The sequence below is a fragment of the Aedes aegypti genome, chromosome 1 (assembly GCF_002204515.2).
Source record: "Aedes aegypti strain LVP_AGWG chromosome 1, AaegL5.0 Primary Assembly, whole genome shotgun sequence".
NCBI classification, from domain to species: Eukaryota; Metazoa; Arthropoda; class Insecta; order Diptera; family Culicidae; genus Aedes; species Aedes aegypti.
Genome location: NC_035107.1, coordinates 65,645,062 through 65,671,663, shown reverse-complemented (window position 1 = coordinate 65,671,663; position 26,602 = coordinate 65,645,062). Strand labels below are relative to the sequence as shown.

Genomic DNA, 26,602 nt, shown 5'->3' with positions numbered 1-26,602 from the left:
GTGCCAAAGTAGAAGGTGCACCTTAATAATATCCGCTGAGAAAAAATATCACCTATTTATTATAGCGCACTTCTCCCCAAATTGGACTATCACAAAAGTTGTAGAGTGCAGAAAAAGTTTGATAAAAGTGCTCGTTTGCATCAGATCGTCTCGACGTATTTGGTGCACTTATTCCTTGAACTACACCAACAGGATTCGAAGTAACCCTGAGCTGCTATCACACTTTGAAGGATCGTGCACACTTTTGTGACGGTCCAATTAGGGATGAAATCAGCTATATGAAATGGCTGCTTTTAGGCGAAGGATCTGTTAAGGGACCGTTCATAAATGACGAAGAATTTTAGGGGGAGGTGGTAGTCTAGGATGTTGTGGCAAACCTTGCATAAGGCATAGGAAACTAGGCTACGAAAGGGGAGGGGAATGTCAAAAATCTGCTAAAAAATGAGACGTCATTTATGGGAAAATGGCAAGTGAACCCTCAGCCATATGATTCATTATCGGAAATTCTAAATATTAGTATTAGTGTTAGTAACCATAAGTAACCATTAATATGCCATAAGCTGAAAGGTGAAGAAAATAATAGCATCAAGTTTTTTGTAGTTTTGGTCTATTAGTTTGTCACACCATCACATTATTCAGTCGCGTCATTTTGCGGATTAATGTATTTTGTTTCATTTGAAAGAATTAATTTTGATCTTGTGTACATTTTTTTAGATGTCAAGCTGTATGTAATCAACGAATATATTTCCAATACATTGCAATATGAGATCAAAATTTGTTTGGTTCGATATGATGAACTCACACCCAAATCTCAATCATTGAGTTTTTTTCAGAGCAAACTCATTTGAGATCTGCTTCGCAAAACTTACGCATGAGATTTTGATACAAAGTCACTTCCTGCAAAATACAAGTCCATGAGTCGTCAAACGGATGAGCCAAATCATGCATAATGTTTTGGCTGTTGAGTTGTGTGAGCTATCTCATGCCCGAGACAGGGTCGGTGAACCCTCAGTAGACAGCCCCCAAAAGTCGCACTAGTGGCTTTTTCGCCATAAATCGATACAAAATATTTTTTCACATAGAGGTCAGGATCTATTTATCTAAGTACCATTGATTAACAGCAGAATTTTGAAAAGTCATGATTTTCACACTACAGTAGCCAAGAAAAGCAAATTGCAGTCAGCGAAGCCAGAGCAACTTATGCCTACCGTGGTGAATCAAAATCCGGACGGTACCATTATCCAGACACTCTTGTAATATTCGTTAATTAAGAGCTAAATTCAATGTTAACATGTTAGCTTCAATTAGTGGCTTCTTCTATAAACATAGATGATCATTTAACATTCATTTATAATCTAGTTACCCCTGCCAAACAATAAATAACAACAACACGAAAAAGTTGCTTCAGTGGAATGCCATTTTTTTGCGGTACAGGTGATTTTTGTGATTGCGTCAACGATCGCACCCACAACATTTAGCAAACTTTAATGCATTCAAATGCATCTGTTCGTGTAGTGTTTCCTGAAAAATGTTTGCAAAGTGATAGTTGAAGAGTTTAGTGGCACCACATTTCAGAAAAATGGTATAATCGTGTATTTAAAACAGTGAAAACGAGTTGTCCGCCATTTGGACCAAGTGTATTTAAATCCGGACATTGGTTTTATACCGTGTAGTTTGATAGTATAAGAACATATTTACCAATAGATATAAAAAAGAAAGTTTTTGACATGTTTTAAACATGTAAAACGAATAACAAGAACAATGCAGTTCATCGTTTTTGGGCAGAAAAATTGAATGAATCAGTGATTGTCGCGGTTCGAACCACAGGCATTTCAGATCAGGTTATCAAACTACCAACTTCACTTACCGTGATGCATCAATATCCGGACCAAAGACAAATTAAAGACCTCCATGTCCCTTACAGTTGCCCAAAATGTAATGGCTCATAAGGTAATCTAGAATGCCGTGAAAAGTGTACTGCGATCTGTCAAACTTGGGTACCTTTTGCACTACCGAGGGACCAAATGCAGTACTAGAAGTAGTACCCAATCTGAGCCCGAGTGCGACGGACCTGTCTGGACGCTTAAGACGAGCCATGTATTCAAACACTATTTGCAACATGATCTAGTTCAGTTTCTTAAAAGTGTTACTTTGAAACCAATAATCAGATCTGATGTTGATGAACATAGCATATTTTGAAGTATTTATTTCATTTTATTCACCTAAACCGTTGGATTTATATTGCTCGTCGTGTTTTTAAATCCGGACAGATGTTCAACCATGGGTTAAATAACCGGACATGCTGGAATCAAAATCCGGACACCTATATTATTAGCACATTTATAAGAATTTTTTCAATATATACCGTGATGCATCAATACCCGGACGCTTTAGACGACCGAAATGCTCAAACTTAGATTTAGTAAAATTTTGTTGGAATATTCTCGTAGTATTATTATTCAACATATTTTTACACTTTAGATCTTTATGGAAGTGATGAAATTGTCGGTAATTTGTATGATTTTTACAAATAAATCAATAAAATACTAGAGCATGTCTTGTCTTTAAATCCGGACACCTGATACAAATGGCGTTTTTAAATCCGGACACTTTTGGATCGAAATCCGGACACCTGTGTAATAATATGAAATATTTGTTCATCTTTGCAAGAATACCATACAGATCCATCATTCTAGAATCTATTGACGTACATATTTTGTACATGTGTAATGTCATTCTCAAAACACACCAAGCCGTTCCCATAGGGGAAGTTAGCCACAAGGAAGGACGTTTCAAGTAATACTGTTTCATATGGTATGCCCTCTTCAACATCTAACGGTGCGGCCATAGTAACGCGTCCACGTCCACGAACGCGATGCGATCAAAGGATTTCCTATTGTTGATATTCTGCTTTGCGGGCTCGCACACGCGCACGCATCGCAAGACGCGTTTACTATGGCAGCACCCTAATCCAATTTCTCTCGCCATTCCCTTACGGTACCTATCCATCTAGTATTCATTGCTTTCTTCTCCATGCTCCCTTACTTCGAGCGTAATAGACCGATATGCCGATAAACAAATTCAAAATATAATTATCATGGTCGATACCTTTGTATGTAAAATTGCGATTATCTTTCTGTAGTCAATTGCGATCAAAACATTCCATAAAAATATGGTTCACACAATTTTTCTTTCACCAAACATTTTTCGTGTCTTGGTTTGTGTCGTCAAAGATCGTTAAACTTGAATTTACACAGACCGCGATAAAATGACGTCCCTCAGTAACAACTAACTTGTTATTATTTTAATTAATAATTTGGCAGTGTCAACTAGATTTAAAATGATGGTACAATGCTCTTCAATGTTCGAAGTAAAAGGTATGAAAAAATCTAAACATATATCATTCAAATTAAGCTGAAATTAATTAATATTATCAAACTGTCCGGATATTGGTACCGTCCGGATTTTGATTCACCACGGGTGCTGCATCAATACTTGGACACTTAAGCCGACATAAATGTTCTAAATACGTTTCGAATAGGTTTTATTCAAAATCAATGAAAGTCTTATTATGAAACGAACACTTTCATGTCTGAACTAAGAGAAAATGATGAGTTTTCCGATGAAATTGAAGATTTTATAGTGAAAATAATTGAAACAATTAAGGCTGTCTTGTCTTTAAATCCGGACACTTGCATAAATCATGTCTATAAATCCGGACGTCTTTCAAAACATGCAATTATCAATATTAAAATGCAAAACTTTCTAAATCAACTCAATTTGTAACACTCTAAGTACCATATGCGTGTTCTGTGATGAATAAAATATTTAAATGTAAGCCACATTTGTTGTTTTGTTACCTGAACTGTTATGGCTATGGTTTGAGCTGCAACAATCACTTACTAGTCCATTTTTTCTACATAATACGACGCACAGCAAATTATATCACTTATTCCACATAATTTGATGATTTTGAAGGTTTTTTATCAGTTTCACTTGTAAATTGTGTTCTCGTGCTAAGTAAATACACGATTTATTTGCAATGTCCGGGTTTATAATCACTTGGCTTTGTTTTCGGACGGCCTCTTTTCTTAGATCTTGTACCTATTTTGAATGTTTAATTATTGCATACTTCTGCACTGAGTGTAACTGAATACTTAACCCATCACTTCATGAACAAATCAGTTTGAATTACTACATTAATTGTTAGATTCACATATGTTCTCATCAACTAAACGTTGTGTGTGTGTGTGTTCATCGACGCTATCACCAGAATCACTTGCACCACGAAGGAATGACGTTCAACTGGATCAACTTCTTAGTTTTTGTTGTTTTTAACTGATTGGCAATGATAACTAGATTATAGATGAATGTTAAAACAATCAGCTATGTTCATAGCAAAAGTTGTGAATTCAAACAGTAATTTTAATATTCTATTTTGCTTTTAATTATTGAATATCATCAGAGTGTCCGGATTTTGATTCACCACGGTAGTATCATCATTGCATAAGTTCATGAAAGTGTTTCAAAATCTGTTGGTTTCAAAACCTCAACATGGTTTAGTTTGATAATTCCACGTTGAAATAGATCTGTCCGGATTTAAGGACAAGACAAGCTTCTGTATTTCAACCATTTTCATGGCATAATATCATTTTTTCTAACATTCATCATTCTCACTAAGATCTAACATTAAATTGTTTGTTACATAAAAATATTTCATAAAATTCACAAAGAAATATTTTGAAAATGTGGTTTAAAAATTTGTGACAGCTTAAGTGTCCGGGTATCTGATGGCCTGTTGGCCTAAGACACGGATTTGAGCATTGGGCGTAAATGTCATCGTGACTATGATTTTGATCGTGATTTGTTCTAAGTGTTACGTCTGTTTGTCTGTGCTTCTACCATGAACATTACCAGCCCTGATCCAAGGCTCGGGTTTGTTAAAAAAATGATCGAAACAAGTAGTTGGGATAAGCTTCTATAGTAAACATCTTGTGTCTATAATAGCACTACTAAGAGAAACTATTTATGTTTATGTTATTTTTTAAAAAATAATTGAAGAATTGAGAACTTTTTTACAACAATCGAAAACTTTTGACCAATTCTCTAAAGTTATCTTTCCAATATAATCAAAACCGTAGCAGTAAACGATAAACAAACTCTCATGATGTATTGCGTATATTTTCAAATTATCTTCAAACTCAAATCTGCACAGTGGGCCTAACCATTTTAATATCTGTATCTTATATGCTGCAAATGTTAATACTGACAAGAAAGTATCAGGAGACGTTCCGGTATTTCCAGGATGTTTTTCATTATTGGCTGTGTAAGCACTTAGAATAGAATAGAATAGAAATTCTCTCAGGGATACCTCCAGGTAAATCACTGCATGATTTATTCTGAGCATTTTTTCAGATAATCCTCAAGGGATTTCCCTTGAAATTCCTTTTGAGCCTTCAAAAAATCCTTCGGGGGTTCCTCCAAGCATTCATCTAGCTATTCCTACAAAGATTCACCCACGAATTCCTCCAAAGATTTCATCAAAAAGAATAGGAATAGCTCCAAGGTTCCCTCTGCGAATTTTTTTTAGAGATTCCTCCAGGAACTCCTTTCTTGAAGTGTTTTTTTTTTTTTGATAAATCAAGACTAACAATTCAAAAGGCCACATCTCCAAAAAGTAAACAATGAGAAAAATGCAATCTTGTTTTGTCAAACAATATATCAAATTTAAATTATGAATTTAAGCATTGTATGTTATTTTATCGTCCAGAAAGTCGATGGATAAACTGATTTATAGCTAAGAATATTCATTACTATCATTTTAGCAAAAAATCCTGCTAAAAAACGAGTCAAAGGAAATGAGGCTTTTATTTCACCAAAGCCTGTGCAGCCCTTTTCATTTGTGCCCATAGACGCCGGCCGACGCTGATGAGGCCTGTGAGTTGACGCCTTTGTTTACTCTAAAATGTGTTGAGGCCTTCTAGTTGTGGCTTGTTTTTTCATCATCTTCTGATGTGGCCTTTTGAAAATCATTCAAAATTGATGATGAAATAAGAAATTTGAAGTGTAGAAGAGTGTTAAGTGGTAAAGTAAAGCACATGGAGATCCCTACAGCAAGAGAAGATTCGTGTGGTCGATTAAATATGTGATTGATTGAACCCTTCGTCATCCTTGAACATTATGTATGTGCTACGCGAGTTTGTCGTCCAGAAAATGTATGGAAATATTGGTTCAATTGAAATAATATTGCAATTGAACGTTATTTTTCATGCAATTGAAACCAAATCGTGTTTTTGTTGATAATTTGTGAAGTACAGACAGGCTGACACAGGTATTATTAGGTAGTATGATACAAAATACATCAGTCTACAGGAACCCGATAATGTTCGCCGTTTAGACAACCACTGTATAAAATAATACAAGGAGCAGTCGTTCCGTAGTATAACCTGCATCTACTTAGTGAATTTGGAACGTTTTTCGCAATCTACATTGCAATTTTGATGTTTGTTTAACAGGCCTCAACTCGGTTTCCGTCAGATATAGAAATGAGGCCATTTTGAGAAAAGGCCGCATTTACGATGAATATCCTGGTTAGCGGAAAATGAGATGGGGCCTTTTAGAAAAATGTTATTTTTTCAACTTTTATGCATATTTTTAAATGACTATTGTATGTTTTAGTAAGAATAGGCTCTTATACATTGAAATCAGCAGAAAACCGATATGTTTACATTTCAGACTTGAGGCCTTTTCAATTGTTGGTCTTGAAATCCCTGTATAAATTCCTGGATGGTTTTTTGGAGTAATCCCAGGAGAAACTTATAGAAAAAATCTAGAGGAATCACAGGTTAAATTCCGGAAGCATCCCTGGAGGAAATCTTGCAGGAGCCAATGGAGGGATGCACCAGAAAATCTCTGAAGGAATTCCTGAAGAAATTATTGAAACATCAAATATGCTTTTCGGCTACATATTATTTATTATTTCAACGGCTTTTCATGGATGAAAAGCGTATTGCATCAAAATATACAGTCAATTCTCTACAAGCATATCCTTGGAACAATTTCTAGACTTGTAGAGATTTTTCTGGAGAAATTCTTAGAGAAATTCCTAAATAAAAACCGGGAGAAATCTCTGTTGGAATTCCTATAGAGATTTTACTAGAAAAATCCCTGGAGGAGTCTCTGGAGAAACTCCTATATGAATTTCTGAAGGATTATCGAACTTGACTACTGAAAGACTCCTGGAAGCAACTCTGGAGAATCCTTGGAGGTTTCCCAGGAAAAATCACTGTAGAGATTTTTCTGGAGTGAAGGCTTGGAATTATCCTTCGAGGAATCCAAGGAGACATTGCTGGATAAATCCCAGCAGAAATCTCTGGAGGAATCCATGAAGAGATATTCCTAAAGAAATTTATTTAGAGATTTTCCTAATGTAATTCCTGGAGAAATTTTTAAAATAATGTCTGATGAAATTCCAGCAGGAAATCAATCTCTGGAGGAATCTAAGATGAACTTTTGAAGGAATCCTCAGAGGATTTTTTGAAGGCCAAGAACGAATCTCTGGGGAAATTCATGGCAAATCTCTGGACGATTCTCTGAAGAAATCCTTGAAATCCTTCCTGGTGGTAACTCTGGGAGAATTTCTGGAGGGAATTCTTAAAGAATTCCTTGAGGAATTCGTGATAGGGTCTCTGGAGGAATTCCTGGTAGAATACCTGGAGAGATCTGTGGAGGAATCCCGGAAGAGTATCCGGAATAATTCCTGGATGAATCTCGAGAGGACTACTTGGCAATATATTTATATATATATCTGAGGTGGAATCCTCAGAGGAAATCATTGAAGAGATTGTCGTAGTGTTGCTTCTGGAGAAAGTCTTGAAGATATACCTGCAAGAATGTAGAGATATTCCTGGAAGAATGCATGGAGAAGTCTCTGGAAGATTTTCTAAAGGAATACAAGAAGAACTCGCTTGAAAAATCCCTGGAGAAGTCTCCCCAGAAATTACGGAGTATTCCGAATCCTTGGAAAAAATCCTGAAAGAGTTCCAGTAAAGATTTCACTGGAGGAATCTATGAAGGAACCATTGGAGGATACATTGAGGTGCCAATGAAAATCGATTTTTCGAATTTCAAAAATGGTAGTGCTCAAAAGTTTTGTCTCCTCGAAAAAAGTCCCCATGCAAAATTTGAGGTCAATCGGACTTCATTAAGTGGACCCCCAAAGCGGTCAAAGTTTGGCTTTTTTGACCCATTAAAAATGTCCAAAGGGGGGTTCATGAAATTTCCGAAATCGAATTTTTTTTTGATGCCAGATGTCTTAGAAATGCATGAAACGTCGAGATCTGGTGTTATTTGGAAACATTTTTTTTTTTTTAAATCGACCTTTTGGGACTTAGCAAATTTTTGAGTTGGGGGAATGAATTGAATTTGAAATGAACGATTTGAATTCAATTGCTGAGAAATCCAAGGCAATAGTATTGAAACATATCCTATATCACTGTTGACCACTGAAACCATATTATATGTGATATTTCATTAGGGTGGTTCATTTACTTTCCATTAGGGTGGTCCTTTTTGTTAAAAAAAAAATAGAATTTTAATTGAATATTGAAGACAATAGTATTGGAACATCTCTCACATTATCGTAAGCCATTTTCTACATTTAATATGTGGTATTTTATTACGGTGGGCCTTTCTGTCGAAAAATCATAATTTGAATGGGATATTAAAAATAATAGTATTTTATCACCTCTTTCATCATCGTAGGCCATTTCCTTCATTAGATTCGTGATATTTTAAAAGGGTGGCTCACTTATTTTCCATTGGTGTTTGCCGAAAATTAAAAAAAATCAAGAAATTTTGAATTTGATCCTTTTTTTTTAGCACAATAGTATTTTAACACCTCTTTTATAATCGTAGGCCATTGTCTTCATTTTTGTTTTGAAAGGCTTTAAATTCCTCTGCATTCATTCGCCTCTAGTTCCATTTGATATGCGACATCATCGTAGGATACTGTTAACATATTTCATTAGGGAGTTTCTCTCATTTTCCATTAGGGTGCATCATTTTTCGTATAGTCTGAAACCATGATTTTTCGCAAAAGTCTCGCCCTCTTTCCTTAATTATGGTGTCATTGTAAAAATTTCAACCTTAATATCTACAGACCGAAAGATTATGGTGTGGACTACTACATAATATTTGCGTAATGTTCGACGAAAAATGTAAAGGTAACTTAGTTAACAACAAAAGAGTTTTCTAGAAAGCCTCTCATTGTTAGAAAGGTCCTTTTGAAAAGTTTTGCGTGATTTTCATTCGGAATGCAACACTTAACTAAGCTGAACCAGATCGGAGTCCTCGTCTCATACAAAATCCGCTTGCTACTTCGTGATTTCAGATGCACTCATCTCAGAGATCAAGCATTGAGCCTCAGTGACCTTTCCAATTTAGTTTTGCGAATTCCGAAGGAAATTCCAGAGAAAATTCTAAAGAAAGTTCTAGAGGAAATACCGAAGGAAATTCCAAAGGAAATTCCAACGGAAATTCCAGAGGGAATTACGAAGGAAATTCCAGTGAAAATTCTGAAGGAAATTCCAGTGGAAATTCCGAAAGATATTACAGAGAAAATTCCAAAGGAAATTCCAGACGACATTTCTCAGGAAATTCCAGAGGAAATTTCGCAGGAAATTCCAGAGGAAATTCCGAAGGAAATTCTAGTGAAAATTCTGAAGGAAATTCCAGAGAAAATTCGGAAGAGAAAATTCTGAAAGAAATTCCAGAGGAAATTCCAATGGAAAATTCTAGGGGAAATATGGAAGGAAATTCCAAAGGAAATTCAGAATGAAATTCCAGAGGAAATTCTGAAGGAAATTCCAGAGGAAATTCCGAATGAAATTCCAGAGGATATTCCGAAGGAAATTCCAGAGGAAATTCCGAAGGAAATACCGAAGGAAATTCTAGAGGAAGCGAAAATTATAGAGGTACTTCCGAAGAAAATTCCGAAATAATTTCAAAGCTTCAAATGAAATTCCGAATCAAATTTAGCATGAAGTTCCAAAAGGAATTCCGAAGGAAACTCCAGAAGAAATTTCGAAGCAAATTGCAAAGTAAATTTCGACGAAAATAACGTAGAAAATTCCAAATCAAATCCCGATGGTAGCTCCAAAATAAATTCCAAACGAAATTCCAAAGCAAATCCCGAAAGAAATTCCAAAGCAAATTCACAAGGGAATTTCATAAAAATAAATCCGAATGGATTTTTGAAGGATGTTCTGAAATTCCAAAGAAAACTCGGACGAAAATTGCGCAGAAAATTCCAAATGAAATTCTGAAGCCAGCTCTAAAAGAAATTGCAAAGGAAATTCCATAACAAATTTCAAAGGAACTTCCGAAGTGAATTGCAAAGGAAATTCCGAAGGCAATTCCAGAAGAAATTCCGGAAAAAATTTCAAAGGAAACGCCGAAGAAAATTTTGAAAAAACTGAAGAAGGAAATTCTGAAAGTAATTCCAAAGAAATCCAAAATAACTTCCTGAAGCAACTTACTGAAAGAAATACATGAAGAAATTCCAAAGGAAATTCTGAAGTAAATGAAATATGAAGTTCCGAAGAATACAAAGGAATTTTAAAGGATAATCCTAAGAAAATTCCGAAAAAACAATTCGAAGGAAATTCTAAAGTAAATTCCGAGAAAATTCAACGAAAACTCCGATGAAAATTACGTAAAACAGTCCAAAGGAAAATTCTGTAAAAAAATCCAATCAAAACTTCTTAATAAAATTTCTAAATCTCCATAGGAAATTCCAAAGGTTATTCCAAAGGAAATTCCGAGGAAACTCTATAACAAATTTGGAAGTAAACTTCAAACGAAATTCCGAAAGAAATTTCAAAGAGAATTTTGAAGGAAGTAATAAAGGAATTCCAAAGGAAATTCTGAAGTAGCCTCAAAGAAAACTGCAAAGGAATTTTAAAGGATACTCCTAAGAAAATTTAGACGGAAATTCCAAGGTTAATTCAGAAGGAAACTTAAAAAAAAATACAACGGAATTTCCGAAGCAAATTTTAGAGGAAATTCTGACGAAAATTGCGTAGAAAATTCCAAAGCAAATTCCGAAAAAAATTCAAAGGAAATTCCGAAGAAAATTCCGTGGAAAATTCCAAAGGAAATTCCGAAAACTCCATAGGAAATTCCATAAAAAAAAATCAAAACAAATTCCGAATGAAATTCAAACAGGAATTTCTAAGGAAATTTCGAAGAAAAAATCACAGCTCCAAAATAAATTCCAAAGGAAACTCGATGGAAACTTTCAAAATATAAGGGAAATCCCGAAAAAAAATTAAAAAAAAAACTGAATAAAATTCTAAAAGAAATTCTGAAGCTCATTCCAAAAGACATTCCGACGACAATTCTGAAAAAATATCCAAAGCATATTCAAAAGGGAATTTCTAAGGAAATTCCAAAGAAAATTCCAAAGCAAATCCCGAAGCAAATTACAATGAAAAAAGGAAGTTAAAAGGAAATTTCGTAGAAAATTTCTAAGGAATTTTCTATGGAATATCCAAAGCAAATTTGTAAGGAAATTCTCAAGGAAACTCTGTAGAAATTCCAAAGAAAATTGTAAAGGAAATTTCTAAGAATATTCCGCACTAAATTTCAAAGGTCCAAAGAAATCCCAAATGAAATTCCAAAGAAAGCTCCAAAGAAAATTTCGAAGGAAATTCCAAAGTAAATTCGAATGCTTCGAGAGAAATTCCAAATAATATTTCGAATACAATTCTGAAGGAAGCTCCAAAGATTACACAGGAAATTCCGAAACTCTAGAAGAAATTCGGAAGGAAACTCCAAATAAAATTCCAAAGCAAATTTCAAAGGAAACTCAAAAAGAAACTCCGAAGTGAATTTCGAAGAAAATTTCAATGAAAAGTTCAGAATGAAATTCCGAAGGACACTTCATAGGAAATTTCGAAGGAAATACCACAGAAAATTCAAAAGGGCACTTCTAAAGATACCGAAGAAAATTCCACAGGATATTCCGAAGCAAATTCAGGATAAAATTCCAATTTTGATGAAAATTCCGTAGAAAATTTCAAAGGAAATTTCGTAGAAAAGTCCAATAAAAATTTTCAAAAGGAATTTCGAAGGAAATTCCGATTAAAATTCCAAAGGAAACTCCAAAGAAAATTCCGTTGAAAACTCCAACGAAAAAATCCATATGAAATTCCGACAAAACTTCTATAAGGAACTTTGTTACATCTTTGAAGAATAAACGAGAACTGATTGTTAATAATGGAATTGCCTACATTGTCACAACCAAATCGGGTGTACTATAGCAAGCAGAAGGCAACGTACTTTTGTTTCGGGAATGAAGGATCCCAAGACTGAGAATCTCTTTTGAAAATATAAACTAAACACTTTTGTTGCCCTTTATCGTCGCCCATCAAGCTATTGTCATAATTTGAATACGTCAAAAAATATTTCATTCCTTTTTTATCTGTATTTTGATTATGGCAGTTAGAGTTGTGCTTTATTGAATTCACTGATTATTGTTATTGAAACGTTTTATTTTAACTATTCAAAAGAAAACCTTAATGAAAATATCTTAACGAAGAGTTGCATGCCAATGCAGAATCATGATTCAAAACTATACAAACAAAGTTGATTTTTTAGATCTGTTGAGAATATTTTTTTTAAATTTACAAATTAAATGATCACCTTTATGCAAAACTGAGGACAATAGCCCCAATGAAATATCACATATTATATGCTAACAGTGGCCTACGATGACATAGGAGATGTTTAATTACTCTTGTATTTACTATTCCATTCAAATTTCTCAATTTTTTTTAAAGGACCACCGTAATGGAATATAAGTGAGCCCTCCCAATGAAATATCACGAATCTATTGAAGGAAATGGCCTACGATGATGAAAGAGGTGATAAAATACTATTATTTTTAATATCCCATTCAAATTATGATCTTTCGACAGAAAGGTCCACCGTAATGGAAAATAAGTGAACCACCCTAATAAAATACCACATATTAAATGTAGAAAATGGCTTACGATAATGTGAGAGATGTTCCAATATTCAATATATTCTTCAATATTCAATTAAAATTCTATTTTTTATATTTTTTTATTTTTTAACAATAAGGACTATCCTAATGGAAAGTAAATGAACCACCCTAATGAAACATCACATATAATATGCTTTCAGTGGCCAACAATGATATAGGATATGTTTCAATACTATTTCCTTGAATTTCTCAGCAATTGAATTCAAATCGTTCATTTCAAATTCAATTCACTCCCCCAACTCAAAAATGTACTAAGTCCCAAAAGGTCGATTTTTTCAAAAAAAAATTTTTCCAAATAACACCAGATCTCGACGTTTCATGCATTTCTAAGACATCTGGCATTAAAAAAAAAATCGATTTCGGAAATTTCATGTGGGGGACACCTTTGGAGATTTTTCGAAATCACCTTTTGTGTTATGCGATTTTTTTGTTGGAATTTAAACCACTACTTCCATGAATTTGATCTATTGTGGTATCGTTACACATACGATGCTTACATGTGCATTAAATTTTACAAGATGTCGCGGAAAGTCATTATGCGTACAAAAGTGAAAGCGATATACGTGCATATTTCATATGATGAAAAATGGCTTACAATGCGAATGGCTTTGTTTTACTTTGTACGAGTATGCGGGACGAAAAGAAATGCACAAATGAACTCTAAAAGTAGCGTTTTATGCGAGAAAACTCATCAATCAGACGATTTCATGCACCATGAAGATTGATGCACCATGTGGGATTGATGTAATTTGTATAAATAAATGAATAATTGCGTTAACTGTTTTGCGACTTGTGGTTGTCTGGGCCATTTCAACTGGTCCCAAAATTTCGAATTCTGTCAAAAGTTATAATTCGAAGAAAAAAACATGAATAATAACTTGCCGAATTATGCCGATTGCTTCTAAATCTGGCCAAATCAAATTGATGCTCTTGTGAATCGAAATGAAAAACCATAAATTTTGAATCGTCGTATTATAGAACAGGTTCCAGGTTCCTTTGTGCCATTGTGCCCAGAATGGCCCTACTCCCAAAGAATGTCCAGGGTTTCATTCCAGAAATCCATAGCTTTCATATAAAGCTAAAAAATCAAAACGGTTCAAAAGTGGATTTTTGAGAGCGTTTCGAATTTATGGGTCATTATTGACTCTTAATGCATAATGTGTAACTTTTTCTAAAATGCTTTAAGAAGGTTAATGCATAACTGTCCCAGATGGGAAAAGTAGGCATTGAGAAAATAGAGCTCAACGTTTGAAGCAGTGCTGAGAATGGTAATAGTAGTAGGCTTGAATTTCGAGAAGCTCATGTGGCTTTTCCCAGTACAGTAGTTCAAAAACGTGAATCTCATCAAGTAGCCTATGTTAGGTGCATAAATTTTCTAAATCACTTGTGTCAATGAAGACTCTGAAAGCGGGAAATGCAGCGAATAAATTGAACATTTTTCTACAGTAATTTTGAGTTGCCATTAGCAACGAGAGTTTTGCTATTTTCAAGGCTTTTTGCCTACAGCAGCGATGGACGTGAGTTTCACTGGCTTCGCTGACTGTGATTTGCTTTGCTTAGCTACTGTAGACTGAATTTCAAGATTTTTCCCAACCCTGGTTTGAAGTTTGTTTTCTCATACAAATATTCAAAATTTTTTAGTACTCATTATGCTTAACACTTAACTTAAACACAATTCACGTTTTGCAGTTCCTATTTGGTTCTGTATCAAATTGGAACCGGAAAGACAAAAATTGATGAATCTTTTGATTTATATTTACAAGATTCGTCTGATGCGGTATGTCTGAACATCGACCATTCAAAATAAGTAAATGTTTTAATAAAATTTCTAATAAGCAAAACCCATATTTAATTTGCACTTTGAATAAATCCATCTAAGATTTCTTCAGAGTTCCTCTTTCAATGTTTCATCTAGAATTTATCAAATGTTCATAGTTGATAATTAATTTGTGACTCGTATTGAAATAGGATCAGTATAGTCTTCTCCTTCTTATTTCTGGCGTTACGTCCCAACTTAGACAGAGCTAAGACAGCTTAGACAGCTTTATGTACCAATAGAACATTTTTGTATGTGCATATCGTGTGACAAGTACGTACATACTTTATGCTACTTTCTGAAGTCGAGAAAATGTCCAACTCGAAAGCATCCTCGACTGGTGGGATTCGAACCCATGAACTACGGCTATATGGGGCAACAGGGTGTTTTGTTCCAATTTAAAATTATTTTGATTTTATTTCAGAGTCAATTCTCAAGTATGCATTATTAATTTTCATCACATAAGTCATAGCCAAAACAAACCGACCCTAAAAAGGCTCTTCAATTACATCGCCTTCCGCATTTCCTCTTTCAAGCTGCATCGTCGCGCGATTGCTCAACATCGAAACTAAACCTTAGGCCACTCCAACTGCATCCAGACGATGTTCATGATCATGATGACGACGACGATGATGACGATGATGATTGTAATGATGCAAACCAAGAACTTATGGCTCAATGGTTACGCTATGCCGCAATCCTATGCACTGCTCTCCAAAATGCCCTCCTCTTTCATTGAAACGTGAGGAAATAATCCATTCATCGGCACTCGACTGCACTTTACTAGGGTGGTTCAAATTATAAATAAAAGTTTGAAAATTCAATCAACCATATCTTCCTTATAATACCCCTCAATCAAAACTTACTACGTTGAATTCAAAAGTTTTATTCTCTGGTATTGTCAAGACTAAATAAGTGCAAAATCAAGAGAAGAACCATTGATACATGAGGGGCCTTCCTTAGCCGAGTGGTTAGAGTCCGCGGCTACAAAGCAAAGCCATTCTGAAGGTGTCTGGGTTCGATTCCATGTCGGTACAGGATCTTTTCATAACGGAAATTTTCTTGACTTCCCTGGGCATAGAGTATCAATGTACCTGCCATACGAATGCGAAAATGGCAACTTTGTCAAAGAAAGCGATCAGTTAATAACTGTTAAAGTGCTCATTGAACACTAAGCTGAGAAGCAGGCTCTGTCCCAGTGAGGACGTAATGCCAAGAAGAAGAAGAATCTTTGATATCATCCTACTAAATTTTGTAAGGATGGTAAAACCGATATGGAGATTAAATTTCCAAAGTTTTATGAGGGTTGAGCCACCCTACTGCACTTCTGCCTGCAGTTCTATATGGAGATGTAGAGTGTATGATTGGACTGAGAAACGCATAAATTGCAACCGTAAACATTGACAAAAACTTTCAGCAACATTTTAGTTGCTTCAATAGATGTATGTATGCTTTCAGTATTCATTTCGCACACGTGATAATTAAGGCTAAGTATCACTCCAATTAGCCAACCGCAAAAGGCGGCAATTCCCATCATCATCATCATAATGATCATTGCGGCACCGTGCAACGAGAGATCTGTAACCCTCTCTGTAAGTGCAAGTGAGAATAATGGTCGTTTGTGTTTTGCCAGATGTGTGATTTTTACGCATTTCAAATGAACTAAATCTTCCACACTGGAAGCGAGCGGCAGCCCGACGACCGCCGCCACCAATTTAGAACTCATTAGAGGCCCGAAGGTATTCACGCCGAACGGACGGAGGTTGCCGGATGAAAGCGTGGGCGTAGCAAGGATTTCATAACCTTACCTTATGCATTGAGAGAATGTTACACATTGTGCATTGAGGTCAAAAAATAGCCAATAACTTTAAAACGCTCTCAAAAATCTATCTTTGAACATGTAGTTTTCGAATGAGATATTTTACCGGCAGTATTCAAACTTACGACCGTCAATATGGTCTAAGGTCTAAACATAAGAAGAGTGTTTAAACAACCCAAGCGAGATGCTTTGTTTACGGGACGCCTGGATCAATCGAGTCCGGTTCAAGTGATGCAAGTGTAAGGATGGATTACTAACTGGTGAGCTCGTTTCATGCTTATGATAACAGATTTCCATCGTGGCAGCGCTACTTATTTTTTTGAGCTGGAATTCCATTATGAAATAGATACACCAGGGATTACTCCAGAAGTTAGACCAAGGGTTTCTTCGGGTGTTTGAGATGTTCCATCAGAGAATCCTCCATGAATTTCACAAAAATTCATCCAGCAATTTCACCGAAATTCTTTCAGGGCGTCCACCAGAGATTCCTCTAGGAATTCCATCAAGAAATGTATACAATTTCTACCAGAGTTTTCTTCAGTCCAGCTTTTTTACGCTTGCCATAAAAACAATATGCTATAAAATATTTGACAGAAGCTGACTACCGTTTTGATTCATATTACGTACAGCAATTGACGATTGTGATTTTCATGAGCTGTCCGGAATTAGAATCATAGTGCCTGGAATATGAGTGTTCGTTCGGACCAGTTCTCGAAATAAAATTTCCACAGCAGTGTTATTTGGTTACAGCAGCTTTTACAGTTTGCGTTTAGTTATCCCTTTCTTTACAGGTTTCGTTCGCTCGGGCTTGATCACCAATAGCTATATCCGAAATCTCGAAAACCAATTCTGAACTGCTATTTCTCCTTCCACAGCACTTTTCAATTCTAGTTTTCACAATTCCGTAAAACAACTAGAAATTTGTCTACGCGCTCGAATTCAATTCATCCAATTTTGCAATGGCTACGATACAGTGACGTTACAAATCTTCCTCCCCAATATTTACATTTTGCGCCAGGGCGAATTCAACACCCGACAATTTGCTTACGCTCGCCTACACGCAAACAAATTTTGTTGTATAATCTACCGATTCCATGGCAGAATTAAGAACTGCACCAACGATTTTCAACCGACTACAAACATCTGTTAAGTTTACTATAATCTGGTACAAATCACTGAGCAGTGCAGTAAATGTGACCGTGTCCATAGTAGCATCCACTACAAAGCATTGTATTTCAATCCGTAACACCCACCGTACAACACAGTGTGGTCAAAAGTACAATGCGAAACTTGTCAAATCAAGCATGTTTCTAATCATAAATACTGCAACTGTGGTAAAAGAAACCGAATATATTTTTTTGTGTAGTGATGTTGACTATGTTTTGGTAGAGTTGACAAAATAATGTAGTCGGTTGAAAATCGTTGGTGCAGTTCTTAATTTTACCATGGATTCAGTAGTTTCTACAATAAAATTCATTTCAGTGCACGCTACCAAACCGACACCTTCAGTTGGGTGATGGTTGTTCGATGTTGGGTGGTGCGAACAAAAAGGCAAAAGAAAGGAAGCGTCCGGAATAAGAATCGTGAAAAGTTATCACATTTCTATTTATTTGAAATTATTTATGTAGTGGAATTAAAATCTTCGTCCACCATTCGAAAGTTAAGTGTTTCAAAGGCTCGATAACGCTGATGAATCATACAGAATGATTTATTCTATACCCTTTTTGATGAGTTATACTTCACTGAGGCCTTAAGTGTCCGTAATGTGAATCGAAACGGTACCACCTGGGAGGGAGAAACCGATACGAAATTTTTGTACGTCATGGTGAGCCGAGATTCTGCTGTCACAAACTGTCACTGTGAGCCCAGATCTTAAACAATGAACAAACATGATAAAAGCGCGTAATTCAAGCATGTGCTAGAATAAGGGCGTAAGTCGCATGATCGATTTCTCGTCATTGATCCTCTCTTCTGCGAATAAAGGTGACAAAAAGCAGGTTTGTCAGTATTTTTTCACACCAGGGCACAAGATTGCATCGCAGCCTTGCGTCCTAAAGTGAAAAAATGCTAACAAACCCGTCTCTTGTCACCTTTATTCACAAAAGAAAAAATCGATGAAGAGAAATCGATCATGCAACTTACGCCATTATTCTAGCACACGCGTGAATTGATCAAAACTTATTTTTGCATTTTATCAAATGTGACAAAAATTGAATGTGAAGAGCTATTCATTCTCATTCAAAAGTAATTTCACGATAGCACCTTTTATTCTGATTGAATATAATGTATTCAAATTATAATTACACTTTTTCTGATAGAAACGAAAATGAAATGCATAGAAAACTTTGGCCCTTTTTCCATGTTTGTCCAGAACGATCGGAGGTACACAACAAAAGAAAACTAGCGATTTCCATCAAGTCATCCTTGATTGTCGTTGGCATGTTGGAGTTTTCTTGCAGTTTGAAATAACTTTGTGTCATATTTCGTGTGTAGTATCTGTGCCTCCCTCCCTAGGACAGGACGTGACAGCTCAACTAAGACTGCCCCGTAGTTTTTCAGCCGATAACCATGACGATACAATTGCCAGTGTTACCAGTATCCTTTTTGAGCAAATCTTGTTAATAAATTCAAGTATCAAGGCACATCATTTGATTGTTTCTTGCACGCTTCATTCACTGCAATAGAGGATATTTTATTTTTTTAAACTCAGATTGAAATTCAAAACCAACGTTTTTGAAGAAAATTGACACAATTTCCATTATATTGGTCAAAATTGAGTATTTTTTACATGTTTTAGTATTGTATGAACACATGCTTTGAACTTAATATCAAATATGAATTGAATTGAAACAAAATGATTTCATGAAAAATTTCCAAACTTTTGATGCAAACTATCATCCATGAACTAGCAACAGTCCGGCCGACTAGCAACAAAGTGCCCTGTTGCAATCCAACTCAACGATGTGAAAGTCGGCTTTTGCCAAAACGACCAATGAGAAGTGGTCTTTTTTTGACAGGCATTTGGTTTCGTTTTTGTACTTTGACCTGTCACGTCTTCTTAACTCCCTCCCAGGGTACCACCACTGAACTGAAACTTGGAAATATAAATCTCACAAAGTTCAAGGCATGGTTTTCACATATTTCTGGATGGGATGATGATAAAATCCTGAGCAATATCAAGATTACATGAGAGGATTGCAATTTGGAATTTTGGACAAGGTTCTGAGGAAACTCTTAGCACGTTTATTACAGCGCAAGATTCTCACTTAACCTTAGGAAGAATCGTTACTTAATTTGAAGAATAAGGTGAGATTCTCACGCAATGTTTTGTAGATTTCGCACAGAATTCTGAAGAGGATAATTGCAAAATCCTGGACATCATTCTCACAGATTTCATGGCTAGATTTGTCTTAGGATCCAGAGCTAGAGCCTGGCGTAGTATTGAGCATGATTTTAACTCTGGGTGTATTGTGTATTTCTTTCACCACTGGACGGCGAATACCTAGAGATTTTGGGTTGAGATAATAACAAAGTCGAAATTTTCAGTTGCCAAAATCGGAACCCATTTTTCAATTTCAAAAATATCATTTTGACATTGTTTCATCATAATTATGGAACCAAATGATGGCCAGACTTCCGAACGGTCCATTTCGAAGTAGAATCCGTAGGATAGGACTATGTTATAAATCTGAAGATCCGTCATATTTATTTTGACAGGCGTTCTACAGACTTTTTATAGTTGAAATATCTTAAATGATGTTTTATAAACTTTATACATACTATTTGTATACCTAGGACATGTAAAAACAATAATCGCCTAAGTGACCTTTGTTCAAGAGCAAGTAGTGTAAGGGGTCGTCCATAAATGACGTAGCATTTTAGGGGGGAGGGGGGTATTCTCGAATTTGTGACGATGTGTGACGAGGGGGAGGGAGGGGTCCCAATTTGTGGACGTAGCATTTTGAATAATTTCGTTAAAAAGAGTAGAAACATATGACAAACAGTTTTTAATCAAAGTTCTTTGTCTGAATTTTTAAAATTAAGTTTAAAATGATGATTTAGCTTCGAAATATCAATATTACAAAATTCATTTACATTTCTATGAAATTTATAATTTTCCTGTCAACCAAACAGAAGCTGTATATAGTTATGTGATACAATATAACAGTATTTGTGACCAAACTATTTTATTTATAAATTAACAAATTAAAAGTTTGATAAGTTAAGTAAAAATCAATGCTTTATTGACTAGGAAAATATTGTTTTTCCATTTATTAACAAGACATAAAATCAACGGTTTTACTTTAATTAATATTTTTTGTTGGAGCTTTATTTACTCAAAAGATTATAATATGCTCATTTAGGTAATTATTGTATTAAAACAAGATATTTAAGTGCGTTGAATGTTGCAGGAGAGCAACAATCAGTCAACTCAACAATTCGTTTTGGTATATCAATGATCTTAATGAAACAGCTTGGATAATAATAATCTGGATAATATTCCCAGGACTACCAGAATCCTCGTTTACCATTATTTTCAGGATTTTTATGCATTTTATTATCTTTTAAGTTGTTCATTACAAATTTATTCCTGTATTTCTTTACAAATTCTCCCAATAAATATGGTGTGCTTGAACTTATTTGTCTTCAATTTGTGTAAGAATATTTCAGTATAGGTGACAATGATGAAGTTTAGTTGAAATACTAATAAAGATAATTGCATAAAAAGCGCTAATTTCAAATATTAAAATTGTTATTTTTTTCTCTATCTAGCCACTATTTGCTAAATGGTTTTGAATTTAGCGAATAATTACGGAGATCCTATATAAATTAAGGTACTTTGTTGATCATATTCACTGAAATCTGTTTTTAACCGCAAATAATTAAAAAAAAATCCTTATTATAAAAAAATTTCTGTTTAATATGTTTTAAATTATTTTGAGTCCTTACTCATTGCCGTTAGATTTATCAATCCGAACTTATTTTAGGTTTTAACAATAGCAAAACTACTACAAATCAAAGTAAACAAAATTAAATTTAAACTGCGAACCAACAAAATGTTACTTAAACAGGAAGTAAGTAAGTTTAAAATGTTTGCCAAATAATTTTTGAGCGCAGCGGTATATCAAACTATCATCGTCAGATTATCCTGACGTTTCAGTAATTAATATCAAACTTGAACTTCTGGATTTTATTGTTTCGTATTAGCCCAATCGCAGAGGAAAACAAATTAAAAAATTAAGAAGGGGGGGTTGCTTGATATGTTACGTATTTTCCAAGGGGGGAGGGGTGTTAAAAATCAGTGAAAAAATGCTACGTCATTTGTGGACGACCCCTAAGTATACAGAAATTTCATTGGAAGCGTATTTACAAAAAAAAAGTTCTATGTGTTATAAAACTGAATGATTCTAGTTAAAAGACTTAAAGAAACACGATTTCTATTTTAATCCCAAGCTTAGCAAATTTGACAATATTCGATAATTTGGAAATGATTATTTTAAATTAAATTTCTTGCATAGTAAGGCATCTTATATCAAATAATTGACTACAGTCAAAGAGTATACAAAAACAGCTGAAATCATTTGCTGTACCAATAAAAAACTAATATTGACTAAGCCTTCAATAGGATTGTCCATAGAAATGTGGGCTTCGTAGCCGTGAGGTTAGCGGCGTCAATCGTTTGGGCGTATTGTAAAACGGAGTGTAGGTTCGATTTCGTGGAGGTTCGCTCCTGTCGGAGGAATCTTTTCGTCAAACAAAAATTCTTCATCTTCAAATAATGGTTGGTCCGTGTGTCCGTTGTATAATATAAGTGCAGCCTTTGGTTTAAGACGGTGTATATTGTCATTTAAATATGCATGAAAAATTCCTCTGAAAATTATTACAAAATGGTATAGAACCCGTTTGTGTTCTAAACTAGCTTGCTAGGAATCCACAGAATCTTGCTTAGAATTCTTTGGATCTTACTTAGGAGCCAGATAGGAGTTCACATCTACTCAAGAGCTTACTAATAATTTTGAAGATAGCGCTTAAACTTTCAAGATTCCGTTGCGATATTGGTGAAAAATCTCAAGTTTTTGATCGAAATACTCAAAAGTTCATAAGGACTTTCCAGAGTGCCACTAGCAGGGTGGCCACCAAATTTCCATTTTGAAATTCCCGCTTTTTTCCCGGTTTTCCCGGTACAGTCGCCAGAATTTTCCCGGTTTTTATTTAGCAAATTGAAGACATTTTAACTCAATTTATAATCTTTTGATTTTTTCTTCGTGAAAATAAAGAGTTCTGCAAAGCAAACAACACACTTAGAATGAAAGAAAAATTTGTGAAATATGATTCAACAGATTTTTTCTGTAAAACAACAGTGGTTTCAATATAACTGTCAAAAAATCACTATAAATTCGGTAAAAGTAAATATTTTACAAAAGTATGTGAAAATTTTCATGTTCAATGCTCGGTTAAAATCAAACTTTTTGAAAATCTGTGAAATCATTAGGCTTTTTTATAATTGCGCATTTCGCAAAAGTTTATATATTTGTATATTTATATAAATATACTGGACTCTAAAAACAAGATGAAACGTTAGGTATTTTTGTAATTATAAATGATTTATGGAATTCCGTTAGATAAACGATCAGTGTCAAAAAAAAGTTATAATACCAAATAGCTTCTGTTGTTGAGTGCTTTTATTTCAATCATCACATGTCTAATTTTGTTCTCGCTATTCAGAAGAAGAAATCCTCAAAAATTCATAAAATATCACCGAACTATTCAACACTTCTGACAGCTGAACTTTTTCCAGCTTCACGGATCGATTGGTGAAATAAAACATCAACTTATTTATTAAATTATTCGACGATTTTTTGGAAGAATGAAATATTAGATACTTTCAAAAATAATTGATTGTGAGAAAAAGAAAAAAAAAATATTGAACCTTGATTCAAAACATCGAATCAAAAAAGTTAGAGAAAAGGCTAAAAAAATATAATTCTTGAGTCAAGGACCTTGACAGTAGTGAAAAGATTTGAAAAATATTTCGAAACATGGTTTGCAATGTTGTGATAAAAGTGGAACAATTTTAAGAAGAAATTTCAGCATTCCAATGTGTTATTCAAACATAACAATTTTCGACAAATTCTGGTTTGTAGATTTATAGCTCCAAAATGTTCGTTCAGCACGATTTTCCCGGTAGTCATCTCAAATTCCCGGTTTTTTCCCGTCTTTTTTCCGGTGGAATCAAATTCCCGCCTTTTTCCCGCTTTTCCCGTTTTTCCCGGTTCGGTGGCCACCCTGCACTAGCAATCCCCAATTTGCGCTGAAAACCCTTTCAGAATCCTCAAGATCTTACCAAAAATATTCTTAGGAGTTTACAAGGAATTGACAGATTTTGCACAGCATCCACAATATACATTCTCAGCTTCTCGCTAGAAACCCCTAAGTAATATCCAATAGGATTTCCCAAGTATTTCCAAGAATTCGCTGAAAATTCTCAGAACTCATATTCAAAACATAGCAGTCAAAAAACGTGAGGATTTTTCAGAATCCAGTTAGACAACCCCTAGACCTAGCCAGGGGTCACAGGATCTCGTAAGGAGCATTTTGATAATTTCATGCGGCAGGCATACTTGAATTAAATCTTGATATGGCACGTATTATACTATAGCCTGAGTAATACTGGAATATAATGTTTGATCGTTTCTTGAAAAAGTGATTTGCTTCTTTTGCTATGGTATGTTCTACATAAGCAATGCTTGTAATTCTACAATAAAAAGTACAGTGAGCTGAAATGGCGAAACGAAATTGTAGATGAAAACTCTGTGTGATTTTTAGACTTGTTGTTCCTTTTATGTCGATGTTGCTTTTTTAAGAAAAGCTGTTCCAAATCTGAAGAAAACTGACGTTTACTAATTACAATTTTCATAAAGCGTGAATGCCTGAGAAAAGATGTTGGAACTCTAGTTGATACTAGTAGACACTCATAGAGATTAATGACTTCATGGAACGTTGCGACTATACGGCCATCTAGAATTAAATAAGCGCATACGGTGGTCCTAGAAGTTGGTGACATTTTGAGAAATATCGGCGAAAGTTGAACTCTGGAATGCAGTAAGCGTGAAGCTAAAGCAAACGACACAATAATATTTATAAAAAATATAAATTTTGATGATATTGAAAAATGTTTCCAAAAACGGATCCATTTTGTTGCCAAAATCGGGGGTGCCAAAAACGGAATCCCACTGTACTTAATTATGAGTAAAGTCAACTAAAAAATTTGGTAAAATATTTTTTTCCGTGTAAGGATTTATTTACGAGTATCAGTTCAGTGTTGGTAGTCAGCTTCTGTCAAATATTTTAAAGCATGGCGAGCGTAAAAAAGCTAGGTAAAATCAAAACAGGAACTCTAACAAATATTCCACCAGGGACAATTCCAAAAATTCCATCAACAGGAATCCTAACTATGATTCGTTCAATGATCTAAAACAAATCCTGAAAATTATTTTTACGAAGCAATTAGATACAGATTCCTTCTGATATTTTTTCAAGGTTTACTGCAAAGAATCCACCAAAAAATCCCAAAACTGATTATTCTGGAATTACAATAAATTTCTCTTCATCTCATGAGTTTCATCCTAAAATTCCTCCAGGGATGACTAAATGTAATTTTTCTGAAATTTTCCAAGGCGTTCCTCTAGAGATTCTTCTATCAATTAATCGAGAAATTTTTTCAGGGATTATTCAGAGATTCCACTAGATTTTATTCTAAGAATTCCTTTTGACACCTCTTCAATAGTATCTTCTGACAAGGGAAGGTCACGATGGTGTTACACGAGATTTTCAACCGGACTATTTTTGCTAGATTCTACATGTCGAAATAAGAAAAACCCCAAAGCCTTTCGGGTGATGGACCAGTGGTGTAGCCAGGAGGGACTCTAAAAGGGGCAATTTTGTACGTATATTATATTATTAAACTAATTGGAAATTTGACAAAAATACTTTTTAGTTTTTATTGTGATGGTAGAGAACAGAATTGACATTAATGTATGTTTAAAATGTATTTTTTCCATTCCATAGGCGCAATCGGGATGGGTTTCTTATTGGTATACTATTCTAATAAAACCAAATTTGTTTTGGTGTCTACATCCCATGTTAGCTACGTAAATGGCATAAATAATCATTATAAACATACATTGATGTCAGTTCTGTTCATTACTATTGAACTAAATACTGAGAAAAATCTGTTTGGCAAATTTTTAATCGACTCAATAATATTATATTCGTACAAAATCGAACCTTTCAGAGCCCCTCCTGGCTACACTACTAGTCCATCATCCGAAAGGCTTTGGGGTTTTTCATATTTCGACATGTAGAATCTAACAAAAAAAAAGTCCGGTTGAAAATCCCGTGTAATACCATCGTGACCTTCCCTTGTGAGTCTTTGGGGCAGCCGGAATCGTCGGACCGACCTCGGCAATCGAAAATAGCATATAAATGAGATCAACAGATGCGACAAGAGTAGACTAGATCCTTCACCGGAGACTAGACCGAGTGGAATGGGCGTTGCGCAGTATCGGTGATAAGTCGTCGAGGCACCTGCCAGGCGGAAATCATCTTCCAACCGGAATTGCAAGACCGACGCCGACACTGGATCGACCAACATCGCGTCGGAGTAGGCTTGGTCCGCTGCCAGTAACTAGTTGAGTAGATCGCGAAACAGCACCGGAAAATGGTCGTCGGGGCGCCAGTGAACCGGAAGTTTCCACCGGAATCGCAGGTCTGACCTCGGCATTTGCCCGGATAGCATCGGTTCGGGAGATCTTCCGTCGTTGGGGAAATCTTTGTCGGAGTAGGACAGATCTACCGTCGGGGACTGTTCTGAGCAGTTTATAGCTAGTCACTGGCT

At 35.1% G+C, this 26,602-nt stretch overlaps 1 protein-coding gene across 10 annotated transcripts in view; it reads right to left on the bottom strand.

Annotated features, from left to right (window-relative positions):
• Positions 1 to 26,602, bottom strand: part of LOC5579161 — a 49,777-nt gene that overhangs the window by 15,139 nt on the left and 8,036 nt on the right. The window lies entirely within an intron of this gene.